General features: G+C 42.3%; 1 protein-coding gene across 1 annotated transcript in view; it reads right to left on the bottom strand.

Annotated features, from left to right (window-relative positions):
• C6H11orf80 (chromosome 6 C11orf80 homolog) overlaps positions 1-15908 on the bottom strand; it is a 97254-nt gene that overhangs the window by 51996 nt on the left and 29350 nt on the right. The window lies entirely within an intron of this gene.

Raw genomic sequence — 15908 nt, 5'->3', positions numbered from 1 at the left:
CACTGGGGTAGCCCTGGTGACCCGCAGTATCACTGAGCCTTAACAGCACTGCATCACAGAACCTGAGCATGGAAACTTCAGTCCCTCACCGCCGGGATGAGTATCATGGTGCGTGGCCCCTGAGCTCCCTGAGCACTGCTCTCTGTTTTAACGGAGAAACTAATATGAATAAAAATAGATACCCCTAAAAACCCCACCTTGTAAATTAGGTTTACAATGTTGATTTTTGTTTCGGGGCCACACTAGTGGCGCTCTGGACTTACTCCTGCCTGTGCTCAGAGATCCTCCTGGCTGGGCTTGGGGGACCATATGCAGTCCTGGGGCCTAAACCTAGGTAGTCAGCACACAAAGCAAGACCCTTACTCATACCATCTCTCCAGCCCCATTCAGTATTGATATGATAGAATAATTCAACTTAAAAAATCTAATAACAAGGTATCTCCAAAATATTATAGGAAGTTTTTAAAAATTTGTCTTTTTAGGCATTAATACTACATAGTAAATCTTTAGCCATCTAAAAATTTGGGCTGAACCAGGATCAAGTTCTAGCCATCTATCTTAGCACATAATATTTTTCTTGCTACTAGTTTATTTTTCAAATATAATTCAGTCACAAACCCAAGATAATGTGGTAGCAAGGTTATGCTACACTGAAGTTTAATGAAGTTGGCACTGAGCCAGGATGTCATGCATCAATGTTCAATTTTACCAATGACCGATTTCTGACCTAAGGTGACCCACTTTTCGTAGTTCAACTGCCTTTCTGTGAAATTAGGAAAAAACTTTTCCCTTACCATTCATTTGTTAAAACTATAAAACCCTATCATTTGTAACATGGATGTACCTAAAGCTTAGGGAAAGCAGATGGGCCAGGGAGACAGTAAAGCAGGTAAGGCAATTGCCTTGCACACAGCTGACCCAGGTAGATCCCCAGAACCTGGATGCTCCCCCAAGCCCTGCCAGGAGTGCTCCCTGAGTGCAGAATCAGGAGTAAGCCCTGAGCACAGAAAAAAAGCAAAGTTTTACTATATGTCATCTCAAATACTTTTAAATAGTATAGAAAAATATATAGGGTATCTCAACATGGAGAAATCTGGCAAAAAGCAACTTAACAAGGTTATTACCAATAATAAGATATAACATTGGGGCTGGAGCGATAGCACAGCGGGTAGGGCGTTTGTTTGCCTTGCACGCGGCCGACCCGGGTTCTAATCCCAGCATCCCATATGGTCCTCTGAGCACCGCCAGGGGTAATTCCTGAGTGAAGAGCCAGGAGTAACCCCTATGCATCGCCAGGTGTGACCCAAAAACCAAAAAAAAAAAAAAAAAGATATAACATCAAAGAAACTGCCCAGCTCCACAACTGATCTGAGAAAAATGCCATCACCAGGCCCAGATCTCTGGAACTTTAGCAGCACCAAATCCCTACCCTGCAAGAGGCCCAGCACTCCACCCACCCACTCTGGCTCCTCTGCTGCCAAAGAAATGGCTCGGCTTCAAGACTGACCTCAGAGAGACGCCAGAGAGACGTCAGCAGCTGATCAGCCCAGCTCCAAAGTTCTGAAGTATGTGGCCATGCAACACCTCCTAACTTCACAGAACTGACAGTCCAGTAAATTAGATGGGGAAATTAAGTAAAATCCCACTAATCTCAATGCGTGAAAACAATAGCACAGAAGGCTCAACTCACACCTAACAGTTCAGTAAATTCTCAGGCCATGACTTTAGCAACACAATTACGAGATACATGTTGTAGCAAGCAATACAGTAAATATTTGGTGTCTGCTAAGGGAGCAGACTTGGGGGCGGGGGGGGGGGGTGGGAAACTAAGGACAAAGGTAGTGGGACTGGTGTTGGAATCATGGTGGAATAAAGCTTCATAACCCCCCCAAAAATATAACATCAATAATTCACTGATGAACCGAAGGCTAGTCTTTCCAACAATGTGTAGCCACAATCTAGTGTTTATAAAACATCAAATAAGCTGAAATCCAAACAAAATATTTGGCAAGTAATCTTCAAACGTGTTAAGATCTGAAGCTATACGGGGCTGGACAGTGGGTAGGTGAGGCCAACTGGAGTTCAATCCCCAGCATCCCATATGGTCCCCCAACCTCCACCAGGAGTAATTCCTGAGTGCAGAGCCAGGAATAACCCCTGAGCATCGCTGGGTGTGACCCAAAAAGAAAAAAGAAGCTATTAAGGTAGTAGAGAGGGAGGCATTTGCATTGCATGAGGCCCACCTAGATTCAATCCTCAGCCCTGCATATGGTCCCTCAAACACTGCCAAAAATGAACCTTGAACATGGAGCCAGAAGTAAGCCCTGATCACAAATGGCTGTGGCCCAATCTCATCTTCTCAAAAGAGTCAAGGTATTGAATAAAAGTAAGACTGAGGAACTGCAACAGACTGAAATTAATAAAATAACTAAAAGAAAACGAGACCCTGCGGGCCAGGACAGTAGTAGAGAGGGTAGCAGGAGGTAGGGCACTTGCCTCGTATGCAGCTGAGCGGGGTTCAATCCCCCATGTGCCAAACGGTCCCAGAGCCTGCTAGAGTGATCCCTAGTACAGAATGAGCATTAAGCCCTGAGCGCAGCTGGTTATGGCCCCAAAAAAAGAAAGAGAAAAAGAAACTAAGATCCTGGAATGTATTCAGAACACAAAAAGAAACCTAAGTAGGAAAACTAGTTGATTCTTAATGTAAGTAGTTAAATTAATAATATTTTGCCAGGGGCTGGAGCAATAGCACAGCGGGTAGGGCGTTTGCCTTGCATGCGGCCAACCCAGGTTCGATTCCCAGCATCCCATATGGTCCCCTGAGCACCGCCAGGAGTGATTCCTGAATGCAGAGCCAGGAGTAACCCCTATGCTTCGCCAGGTGTGACCCAAAAAGCAAAAATAAATAAATAAATAAATAATATTTTGCCAATTGTCTTTGATAATTGCACTATCATTATTTAAAATATTAATTGTAGGGAACTCTTTTCTATTTTTTTTTTTTTTGCTTTTTGAGTCACATCCGGCAATGCACAGGGGTTACTCCTGGCTTTACCCTCAGGAATTACTCCTGGCGGTGCTCAGGGGACCAATATGGGATGCTGGGAGTCAAACTTGTGTTGGCCACGTGCAAGGCAAACACCCTCCCCACTGTGCTATTGCTCCAGCCCCCTCTTTTGTTTGTTTTTCTAGGCCACACCCAACAGTGTTCAGGTCCTCTGGCTCTGTGCTGAGGGATCACTCCTGTGGGCTGGGGACCATACATGGTGCCAGAGATTGAGTCCAGGTTGGCCACGTGCGATAAGCACTGTATCCACTGTACTATATCTCCTGCATCAATTGTTAGGGAAATTTTGACAAAGAGGTGACAGGAAGCCTCTTGTATTATCTCTGCAAGGTTTCTGTGAGCCTAAAATTAATTTAAAACTAAAAATATACATAACCAAAATTAAAATTCACAAACTAAAGGAAAAAACACTTGACAAATATAAGAGTTTACTGTACTTACTATATAAAACCACAGCAGAGCCTGGCAAGCTACCCATGGCATATTCGATATACCAAAAACAGTAACAACAAGTCTCACAATGGAGACACTACTGGTACCTGCTCGAGCAAATCGATGAACAATGGGATGACAGTGATAGTGACAGTGACAGTGACTATATAAAAGACAGTCTTTTTATGAGTTAGAAAATAATTAAAATCTTGAAGGGGAAAATGGGAAAAGACTATGAACTTATAGCTAACCATAAAAACAAACCAGTCCATAAGCAAAAGAGGGAAATTTCACTTGATTAAAAAATGTGAATGGGGACTGGCGCGATAGTACAGCGGGTAGGGCGTTTGCCTTGCACGCGGCCGACCCGAGTTCGATCCCCAGCATCCCATATAGTCCTCTGAGCACCACCAGGGGTGATTCCTGAGTGCAGAGCCAGGAGTGACCCCTGAGCATCGCCGGGTGTGGCCCAAAAAAAAGCAAAAAAAATGTGAATGAAAATTAAATGCAGGGGCTGTGGAGATGACTCAAAAGGCTGGAGTGTGTATGTTTTGTGTACAGAAGCCCTGGGTTTGATCTCTGGCACCACATGGTCTCCTCAGCATCAGGAGTGGCCCTGAGAACCACTGTGTGTACCCAACTCCCACATCCCATTAAAATGAGAAGCAAATTTTCTACCAAAAATTACACACACACACACACACACACACACACACACGCTTCTATGATAGGTTGAAAAGAGATCTGACAAGGTATTCAAAATATGGTTGGCGCGGGCCAGAGCAATAGTATAATGGGTAAGGTACTTGCCTTGCAAGTGGCTGACCCGGGTTCGATTCCCAACATCCCATATGGTCCCCCGAGCACCACCAGGAGTAATTCCTGAGTGCAGAGCCAGGAGTCACCCCTGTGCATCACTGGGTGTGACAGAAAAGCAAAAAAAAAAAAAAGAAAGAAAGAAAGAAATTGGGTGAGCACCCCAGTCAGCCATGTGGCAATTCTCAGTCACCCAATAGTATTAACAATAAGAAAGGAGAAGGAGGATATAACTAAAAAGAAAAAGTGGGAGGTCTGGAGCGATAGTACAGTGGGTAGGGCACTTGCTTGCACATGGCCAACCCAGTTGTGATCCTGGTATCCCATACGGTCCCCAGGCACCAGCAGGAGCAGTTCCTGAATGCAGAAACAGGAGTAACACCCAGCATGGCTGGGTGTGGCCCAAAAGAAAAAAATTCAAAACAAAAAGTGCTAGGGGCTGGAGAGATAGTTCAAATAGTTGAGCACATGCTTTGCATGCTGGGGGCTTGGGTTCAATTCCCCACACGATGTGGTCCCACTGGGAGCAATTTTCAAGCACAGAGCTGCGAGTAACCCCTGAACACCACTGGGTGTGGCCACAGAACAAAAAGTGTGGGGTCAAAGCAAGTGGATACAAAAATAAACAAATGGGACTACATTAAACTAAGAAGCTCTGCACCTCAAAGGAAATGATGACCAAGTTACAATAACAACCCCTGAAATGAAAAAAAATATTTTCCCAACACCCATCTGATAAGGGGTTAATATCAAAGATATATAATAAAGGCATTGGTAGAACCTTACAAGAAAAAAACATACAACTCCATCAAAAAGTGGGGAGAAGAAATGAACAGAAACTTCATTTCTTCAGAGAAGGTGGCCAAAAGGCACATGGAAAAATGCTCTACATCACTAATCATGAGGGAGATGCAAATCAAAGCAACAACGAGATATAATCTCATGCCACAGAGACTGGAATACATCAAAAAAGAACAAGTACAATCAGTGCTGGTAGGATGCAGGGAGAAAGGGACTCTCATTTCCCACCAGTAGTCAGCCGGTGGGAATGCTGACAACTCCAACCTTTTTGGAAAACAATATGGGAGCTCCTCAAAAAACTAGAAATTGAGTTTCCATATGACCCAGCAATACCACTCCTGGAAATATACCCCAGGGGCCTAAAAACAATGCAGAAAAGCCATCTGCCTCTTTATGTTCATTGTAGCACTATTCACAACAGCTAGAATCTGGAAACAACCCAAGTGAGCAAGAACAGATGATTGGATAAAAATATATATATATATATATATGGTTCATCTACATAATGGAATATTACACAGCAGCCAGGAAAATTTGGGCCATGAAATCCGCTTTTATTATAAATGGATGGACATGGAGAGTATCGAGTTGAATGAAGTCAGTCGGGGTAGAGGGAAGGACATAGAATGACTGCACTCATTTTGGGGTTGTAAGAAACATAGTATAAAACTAACATCCAAAGACAGTACTACAGTAGAAACAAGGGCCAGCAGGAAGGTCCATAGTTGGAAGCTTGTCACAAGTGGAGTAGGGGGCAGTTAGGACAGTGGGGAGGGGAAGGAGGGCAGTTAGGACAGAGAAGGAATGTCTGAAGATAGCTGGAAATGAACACTCTTGACAAGAATTAAGTCTGGAAAGAGGTAAAGGGATATACATGATAACTTTCAGTACTTGTGTTGTAAACCAAATTGCCCAATAGGAGAGAGAGACAGAGAGACAGAGATAGAGAGAGACAAAGAGACAGAGAGAGAGAGAGAGAGAATCTGCCATAGAGGCAGGGCTGGGGGTGGATGGCAGGAGGGAAACTGGGGATTTCGGTGGAGTGAAATGAACACTGGTGAAGTGTTGGGTATTGGAACATTGTATGACTGAAACCCAATCATGAACAAACTACTTTTGTAACCATGTATCTCCTGGTGATTCAATTACAATAAATAAAAAATTTCTTGGGGGCTGGAGTGATAGCACAGCGGGTAGGGCGTTTGCCTTGCACGCGGCCGACCTGGGTTCGATTCCCAGCATCCCATATGGTCCCCTGAGCACCGCCAGGGGTAATTCCTGAGTGCAGAGCCAGGAGTGACCCCTGTGCATCGCCGGGTGTGACCCAAAAAGCAAAAAATAAATAATAAAAATTTCTTTCAAAAAGTGTTGAGTCAGGAATGTGACTCAAGTGGTAGAACACATGCCTTGCATGTGTGAGGACTTGGGTATGATCCCCACAACTGCAGGGTCTCCCAAGTACCACTAGGTATAGCCCCAGTGGTTCCTGAGCACCAGCAAGAGTGCCCCCCAAAGTATTTCATAACCTCCCAATGAAAAAATGCTAATAAATTAACAAATTTTAATTTAAATATTATTGCATAATACTGGTAAGATGAGGATCAGACAGGTGTTCGTGTGTATTAACAATAAGATTGTCAAGTGCGATATCTTTATGAAAACAATCTAATATTTCATTAATGTACTATTTATCATACATAATTGAAAGTTACTGAATGTCTGAAAGAGAGGAAAGAGTACTTGGGTTATTGCAAACAACTTCAAGCATTAAATTTTATGGGTTTTTTTTGGCGAGGTGGTGGTGGTATGAGCCAAGCTTGGCAGTGCTCAGAAACTATTCTCATCTCTGTACTCAGGATTCGCTACCAGCAGTGCTCAGGGAATCATGTGGTGACCAAAGCATGCACTCAGTCCACTGAGCTACACTCTAACACTGTCTGGATCATTTTTTTTTCACTTTTCAACAGCAGTTTCAGGAATATCTAGGAACTTCCATACATTCTTTACAATATATTCCACACATTCTTTTTTTTTACATAGGCAAAATTTTTCAGATTTTTATAAAGTTCAATTTTATAAAGTTCTTCAAGAGAATTCATTATATTTAATACTCAAACACCAATCTCACCATCATTGCACCTTTCCACCACCATAAAAGTGTGTGAAGATTGTTGTATTTCATCCTGGAGCCATACAGAGACTATAAACATATTTGTTAAACCCAATCAAATGTGTGCTACTCTTAGTATATCAGTGGTGTAGAGTGGTGTATCACTATATCACTGTAGCACTGTCGTCCTGTTGTTCATCAATTTGCTCAAGTAACGTCTCCAATGTGAGACTTGTTCTTACTGTTTTGGGCATATCGAATACGCCACGGGTAGAGTGGTGTAGCTCCAGGAATTCTAAAATTTAGAATACGATTATAGAGCAGATTCATTCATGGGTGAGCCTTAAGTTGCTCTCTTCTGGGAGCTTTATTTCTGAGTGTCTGAGTCAGGGCTGTTGATGAGATTATATGGCGCCAGGGGCAGTTTGTGAGTATGGCTGCCAAGCTACTGGTAAACTTTGGAGCTTGGGGGAGTAGGCCCATTCTGGCTCTGAGCGAGCTTGGAGATTTCAGTCACAGGTCCTGCGTACCTGGATTTTTCTGCAGATTCACTCATGGGTGAGGCTGATCCAAGCCTGTGGAGAGCGGCCATGAGTATGGCGGCAAATGGGTTCTGAATCCATACATTCTTTAAGATAAATTCTATCTTTGTATGTAGGTACGTGTAATTTTTCCTCAACTGAGAATTGGAGATATTGTACCCCTGTAATCCTAAATAATTCAGTGCCTCCAGATCTTAAAACATCCTTATAATTATCAACATAAAAATTTAGTCTAGATATAATATGTACATTATTTTTGAAATTTTATCCTTTTATTGTTCATAGTTTTGGGGTCACACCTAGAGTTGCTCAGGGGTTACTCCTGGCTCTGCATTCAGGAATTACTCCTAGAAGTGCTAAGGGATGCTAGGGATTAAATCTGGGTAGGTGCATAAAAGACAAGAACCTTACCTGCTGTACTATCCAGTCCCTAAATATAACATTAACTAATTCATAGTCCATATTAAAATATCTACAAGTATCCTAATATCCTTTTATAGCTATTTTACTCCTGGTTCAGGGTTTAACTTAGTATTATATTATCTCTAGTTCTAATGACCATTGAAAGACTGAATTCCCATTATGATATGTCTATAAATTATCCAGCAAGCTCGCATCGTAACTTGCAATGGTAGGTGACATGGTATGTTAAGAGATGATTCATACCATTATGGAATAGCTGATACATCCACATTTCTTCTTTAAGTTATTTTATTTGTTTCAATAAGGAACATAGAGGGCACTGGCAACGTGTGTTCCATAAACTGCCCCAAACTCCCTCTGGCCAAGCTCCCTAGAAACAGGCTGGGGTGGGGTGGGCTGCTCCTTAGGAGCAGTGTCTATAAAGCTAATCTGAACAAGCGAGCATTTGCATGTGCTGTCCTCACCCTTGTGTTATTGCCACACAGAGCTGTTATCCTAGCACATGTGTTACTGCTACATGCATGGTGTGGGGGCTCCACTCCAGGCTGTTTTCACTCGGGGCGCACCAGAGGGGGGGGTGGGTGAGAACCCTCCCCGCCTCAAAGGACCCAGCCCCGGCAGCCGACCTCCACTACCCAACCGCCTCCATGTTCCAGGACACATTATAAGACACTTCCTACCCATTTTCCATAATTACCACACCATATTTGATGGGGTTCAGACTGTAGGCAACAAATCATAGAGTAATATATATATACACATATATGTATATAAATATATTTGTATATATATTTATATATATATATATCTTTTGGAGAGCCCGGCAAGCTACCGAGAGTATCCTGCCCGCACGGGCAGAGCCTGGCAAGCTACCCGTAGCGTATTCAATATTCAAAATTCAATTCAAAAATTCAGTATTCAATATGCCAAAAACAGTAACAATAGGTCTCATTCCCCTGACCCTGAAAGAGCCTCCAATCATTGGCAAAGATGAGCAAGGAGAGGCTGCTAAAATCTCAGGGCTGAGAGGAATAGAGATGTTACTGGTGCCCGCTCAAGTAAATTGGCGAACAACAGGATGACAGTGATACAGTGATTGTACTAAATAAGTACTAAATATTTAGTATTTAGCTTTTGGCCTCCAGAATCTAACTTCTTGTGTCTTTCCTGTCTTGCTGCTTTTTATTTATTTGCATTGGTTGGTTGTTTTGGGGCCACACCCAATGGTGCTCAGGATTACTCCTGGCTAGGTTCTGCAGACCATAGGTTGTGCTTATGTGGATACGTGCAAAGTAAGAGTCTTACTGGCTGTGCTATCTATCCAGCCCAGTCTTGACATTTTCAAAGAAATTGGACCAATTATCTTACAGAAAACATAAGCCTCAATTCAGGTAATCGCTCTTTCATTAATTAGATTTGGGTTATGTGTGTTTTTGCTGAAATACCACAAAAGTGAGGATAGATGCTCTTCGGTGCATATCAGAAGGCATAAAGGCATTAGCTTATTTCCCATAAATCCCTAGGACATGGTTTAGTGTCTCATAAATTCCTCTACTACAAAGTAATTTTCCTTTGTAATTAATAATTTATGGAGAGGTATTTTACATACCCACTTTATAGTGAACATCTATGAATTTATAAAAATGACTCATATATCCTGCTCCTCATCCAAGTTACACTCAGGAGGTTAAGCAGTTACTGAATATTTTGTAAGCCCTTCTACAGGTTGATAGTCTTCCATAAAGAGGACCTTTCTTTTATTTATTATATCTGAATGGAGTCATATGTTCTTATTTTCTTTCATTAGTTATAATCCTTACCATTGTTTATTTTGAATCTCAAATTGTCCTGTGATTGGTCAGTGGAAGTCCCTTCAAGTTGGCTATGCTTTTTAGTCTATTTATTATCTCTGAGACCTTTCCTAATCTCTGTGGTCATCTTGTATCTCCCCAACTCTGCAACCTTGGCAAAAACCTTGCCAAAAAAGTACAGGTTTTTAAGAGGAGAGCAAGTTCAGAAATAAAGGCTTGAGAACTAAATCAGTGCAGTCACTCAATTTCACTGTTTCTAGGCTCTTTCAACAAAGTTAGAATATACGCAAATATTTTTTTATCCAACTGTTGCATATATACATACATACTATACAAGTGGAACCATGAGTTCCAAACATATAGGGTATATTTTGGACTCCCACCTTTCCATACATGTAACTTCCTTATTCAACAGTGAAAAACTAGGGTTCCATTATTCATAAATACTTACATATTTTATAAAACTTGAATACAAAAAATTAGTTTTAGAACTTAAATTATATTTGTAAAAAAGAAATGTACTTGGATGAGTTTGTTACTCAGTGGTAGATACATGTCTGCATGTGAGAGTTTGATCCTCAATGTCATAGGCCTCCCCTACACCAACACCCCAATACCACCAGCTATGGCCCCACAACAACAAAAGAATAAAGTTTAATAAAGAGTAAATACTTGCCCAAAAGACTCAAAGAAATTTAAATTAAAACTACAGATCATTTCAATAACTAGTAAATTGGCCAAAGCGTAAATTCTCAACTGGTTCAGAAATTAGAGATTGGTATCAGTCTAAAGGTATAAAAAGGTATTAAAAGTCTATTGGGGGGGGCTGGAGTGATAGTATAGCGGGGAGGGCGTTTGCCTTGCACACTGCGGACCTGGGTTCAATTCCCAGCATCCCATATGGTCCCCTGAGCACCGCCAGGAGTGATTCATAAGTGCAGAGCCAGGAGTAACCCCTGTGCATCGCCGAGTGTGACCCAAAAAGGAAAAAAAAAAGTCTATTGGGCTAAAGTATTTTGAATAACTGAAATTATCAGTGCTAATAAAGTACACTGAAATTGATATCTTCACATAAATACTATTATTACATGACTCACCTTTTAAAATGTGATTTCAAGAGTCATAAAAATATACAGGCTTTGATCAAGTAATTCTACTCCAGGAAATTAGTCCCAATTTTTTTTAATTAACTAAAAAGCTAAATGCATTACATATAACCATCCAGTGACATTAACATTAATTAGTATTATTAAGAACTATCCAGATACTGTGCTACATACATTATGTATATTAACTCACTTAATCCTCAAAACAGGTTTATGAGGTTGGTATTTTCAAAAGATCAAATAATCTACTCAAGAACATACTGTATTAGGCCAGAGGGGTTAAGACATCTGTTTTGCATGCAGCCAGCGCTGGTTAGGTCTTAGGCACCACATTGTCCCCTAAGCATTGCTGGGAGTGACCCTAAGCATCACTGAGTATGAATCAAACCTCCACTACACAAAGTTAAAGAACAGGAGCCAGAGTGCTAGGATAGTGGTTACAGCATTTGCCCTGCAATGCGGCTGATCCGGGTTGGTCCCTGGCACCCCACATTGCCCCAGAGCCCAGGCAGGGGTGATCTCTGATACTGGTGATGGGGTTGATGTCAGGAAAATTGTACACATGGAATTTCATCATGGCTGATTGTAAAGTTGGGTGCTATGAATAACTTTGCAAATTACAGTACCTCAATAAAAATCACTGTCACTGTCACTGTCATCCCATTGCTCATTGATTTGTTCAAGCGGGCACCAGTAACATCTCTCATTGTGAGACTTATTGTTACTGTTTTGGGCATACCCAATACACCACGGGGAGCTTGCCAGGCTCTGCTGTGTGGGTGCGATACTCTCGGTAGCTTGCCAGGCTCTCCAAGAGGGGCGGAGGAATTGAACACGGGTCGGCCGTGTGAAAGGCGAACGCCCTATCGCTGTGCTATTGCTCCAGCCCCTCAATAAAAAATATTTTAAAAATATTTTTAAAAAGTTAAGGAACACACAGTACAGTATGAACATCTAACCATTATAATACACTGCTATTCACGATTGGAAGTGGTGAGGAAGAATAAACCTCAAGGTCTAATATACAAAATAGCTAATTTATGATACATCTTCTTATGGACAATCTATTCATCAAAATAATGGCAATACTATGTCATAACATGAAAAATGCTTACTGCTAAGTGAAAAGGATTTGGTAGGAAATTATGCTTGTATTGTGATGAAAAAGACATGGGGGTGTAGTCTGAAAAGAATATAATAAAATGTCAACATTTGTTGTGCAGGAAGTCTGATCCTTTTCTCTATTTTACCAATTTTCAAAATAGGCTTAACTCCTATAACAAAAAAATTCCCTTTAAAAATAATCCCTCGAGGGAGGGAGAGGGGAATGGGGGACGGAGAGAGAGAGAGACAGAGAGACAGAGGGACAGAGACAGAGAGAGACAGAGACAGAGAGAGAGACCGAGAGAAAGTGTAGAAGAAATGCCTGTCACACTACACGGTCTGAGGATCACCAGGTACAGACCTGGAGCACCCACACACAGCTAGGGGCGGGGGTGGTCCTGGAGGCCCCTGAGCATTGCCTGGTGGCCTGAGCAATCCTGGCATTGCACGGCCTGAGCTACACTACATCCTTAGGCTCCTCTATTGAATCCCCAGTTCCCTGCCAAGACTTACAGGTTATTGAGGTTCAGGGGTAAGCCTAAGCACTGCTTGGGAGGAACCCCCATAAAAACACTTCAGAAAATATAATATTCATTTATAATTAATACAACTGGTAAATTACAAATAGAAACCAAATTACTTAACCTGGCAAGAAGAAAGTACCCCACCCCCCAAATAGAAAATAACTAAAAGTACATTAATGAAAGGATTTGGAGTAATTCCATTAAGAGAAGTCAAGACACAGATGTCAAATGTTATTCCTGTTCTTCTAATATTAGTATGTCATCCAACACAACAAGAAAAAAGAACTCATTTATCTTAGGAGGGAAAAGACAAAACTCTCATAATTCAAAGATTGCCTGTGTACAGAATCCAAGATAATACCAATAAACTAAAAATTAATGAGCTCAGTTTAATAATGTTTAAAAAAATGTGTAAATCAAACGACAAAACTACCAGACATTAAGAATGAATGTAACAAAATACGTGTAAGACTTATGAAAATAATTACAAAGTGTTAAAATGTTAACATAAAAGAAGCTGGAAATTGGGCTGGAGCAATAGCTCAGCGGGTAGGGCATTTGCTGTGCACGCGGCCGACCCGGGTTCGATTCCCAGCATCCCATATGGTCCCCTGAGCACCGCCTGGGGTAATTCCTGAGTGCAGAGCCAGGAGTAACCCCTGTGCATCGCCAGGTATGACCCAAAAAGAAAAAAAAAAGAAAGAAAAAAAAGAAGCTGGGAATGAGTCACATCAACAAAATGATGAGAAAAGAGTACCTGGCCCTTGCTCCACCTTGGAAGCACCAACTGAACCATACCAAATTGCCTCAAAGAACTCTGAAAATCAATTTAGAGGCTGTAGCACCGCAGGCTAGTGCTAAAAAGACACAGCCAAGTAGAATATAAATTAGAAGAGCATCTTCTCGCTCAGATATCCTATTCTCACACAAAAAAATAATAAATAAACAAACAAATAAATAAATAAATAAATACATGTGCTATGCCAAAACCTCCTGAGGCACTGGACTAAACTCCTGGCACTACCCCTAGCAAAGCTTCTCATGGGAGGTGACACCTTTAACTTCCACTCACAGTTCATGCACAAGCAAGTTATAAAGCCCAGCCTTACACTGGTGGAGCAAGAAACATAATTCTCTCAAAGAGAAAGAAAATTACTGTGAACAAATAATAAAATACACCAATGGGATACCGAGAATTGAACCCTGGTTGACCACATGCACAGTAAGCACCCTATTCGCTGTACTATCGCTCTGGCCCTGACTTTGGCCAGCTGCTCTTGAGAAATGTCTTATTCTTCTACAGAACCATACAATGGAGACGACAGTGCCAATCTATCAGGTATCACTGTATCACTGTCATCCTGTTGTTCGTTGATTTACTCGAGCGGGTACCAGTAACGTCTCTATTACACTCAGCCCTGATATTTTAGCAGCTTCTCCCTACTCATCTTTGCCAATGACTGGAGGCTCTTTTAGGGTCAGGGGAATGACCCTAACTATTGTTACTGTTTTTGGCATATCGAATACGCCACGGGTAGCTTGCCAGGCTCTGCCGTGGGGACAAGATACTCTCGGTAGCTTGTCAGGATCTCCAAGAGGGAGAACAAGGCTATTAGATGTCGTGCAGCTGCTTTGTGGTGCGCGCTTCCGGGAGCTTAGTCTTAGTCTCTGGATGTTGGCCGTTGGTGGGATTACATGGCGCCGGGGGAAGTTTGTGGGTGTGGCTGCCAAGCTACTGGAAAATGGGGGGTCTCGGTGGAGAAGGCCCAGTCCCAATCTGAGCAGGCTTGGAGATCTTAGCCTGGGGTCCCGCACACCTGGGTTCTTCTGCCGGTCCCTTCAAGCATGAGGCTCATCTGAACATGTGGAGAGTGGCCTTGAGCATGGCTGTGGCTGGGTTCCAGAGGTCTTCAACTGTCAAGGCTCTGCTTGGGTCGGGGAGGGAAAGGCAACCCATCCCCTCCCCGGGAAAGGCAACCCGGGGCCCCAGTGAAGACAGCCAGGTGCAGGGGGCAAGAGACTGTGTCACTCTGTTCCGGGAGCTTGGTCTTATAGTCTCTGGATGTTGGCCATTGGTGGGATTCCACGGCGCCGGTAGCAGTTCGTGGGTGTGGCTGCCAAGCTACTGGAAAATGGGGAGTCTGGGTGGAGAAGGCCCAGTCCCAATCCGAGCAGGCTTGGAGATCTTAGCCCCGGGTCCCGCACACCTGGGTTCCTCTGCTGGTATCTTCATGTGTGAGGATCATCCGAATGTGTAGAGGGTGGCCTTGAACATGGCTGTGGTATTGTGGTATTGTGGTACTCTATCAATCCACAGGTATTGATAATTCATTAAACATAAAAATATGATTTTTAAGACCCAATAAATAGCAAGTTATGTTAAATCATATAGAAATAATTAGTACTTTAAAAATATTCATTGCTAGGTATCTTCAAAGGCGACACAGAACTAAGCAATCTAGTAAAAACAGAGATCAACAAATGGGACTACATTAAACTAAAAAGCTTCTGCACCGCAAAAGATACAGTGACCAGAATACAAAGATTATCCACAGAATGGGAAAGGATATTTACACAATACCCAGCAGATAAGGGGTTGATATCAATGGTATATAAAGCACTGGTTGAACTCTACAAGAAGAAAACATCCAACCCCATCAAAAAATGGGGCAAAGAAATGAACAGAAACTTTACCAAGCAAGAAATACGAATGGCCAAAAGGCACATGAAAAAGTGCTCTACATCACTAATCATCAGAGAGATGCAGATCAAAACAACCACGAGATACCACCTCACACCACAGAGACTAGCGCACATCCAAAAGAACAAAAGCAACCGCTGTTGGAGAGGATGTGGGGAGAAAGGGACCCTTCTACACTGCTGGTGGGAATGCCAACTGGTTCAGCCCTTCTGGAAAACAATATGGACGATTCTCAAAAATTTAGAAATTGAGCTCCCATTTGACCCAGCAATACCACTGCTGGGAATATATCCCAGAGAGGCAAAAAAGTATAATCGAAATGGCATCTGCACATGTATGTTCATCGCAGCACTGTTTACAATAGCCAGAATCTGGAAAAAACCCGAATGCCCTAGAACGGATGACTGGTTGAGGAAACTTTGGTACATCTATACAATGGAATACTATGCAGCTGTTAGAAAAAAAGGTCAT

Source organism: Sorex araneus, chromosome 6, assembly GCF_027595985.1.
Source record: "Sorex araneus isolate mSorAra2 chromosome 6, mSorAra2.pri, whole genome shotgun sequence".
In the NCBI taxonomy this organism is placed as follows: domain Eukaryota; kingdom Metazoa; phylum Chordata; class Mammalia; order Eulipotyphla; family Soricidae; genus Sorex; species Sorex araneus.
The sequence above is the reverse complement of the archived record's forward strand: the minus strand, read 5'-3'. Positions and strand labels throughout refer to the sequence as shown.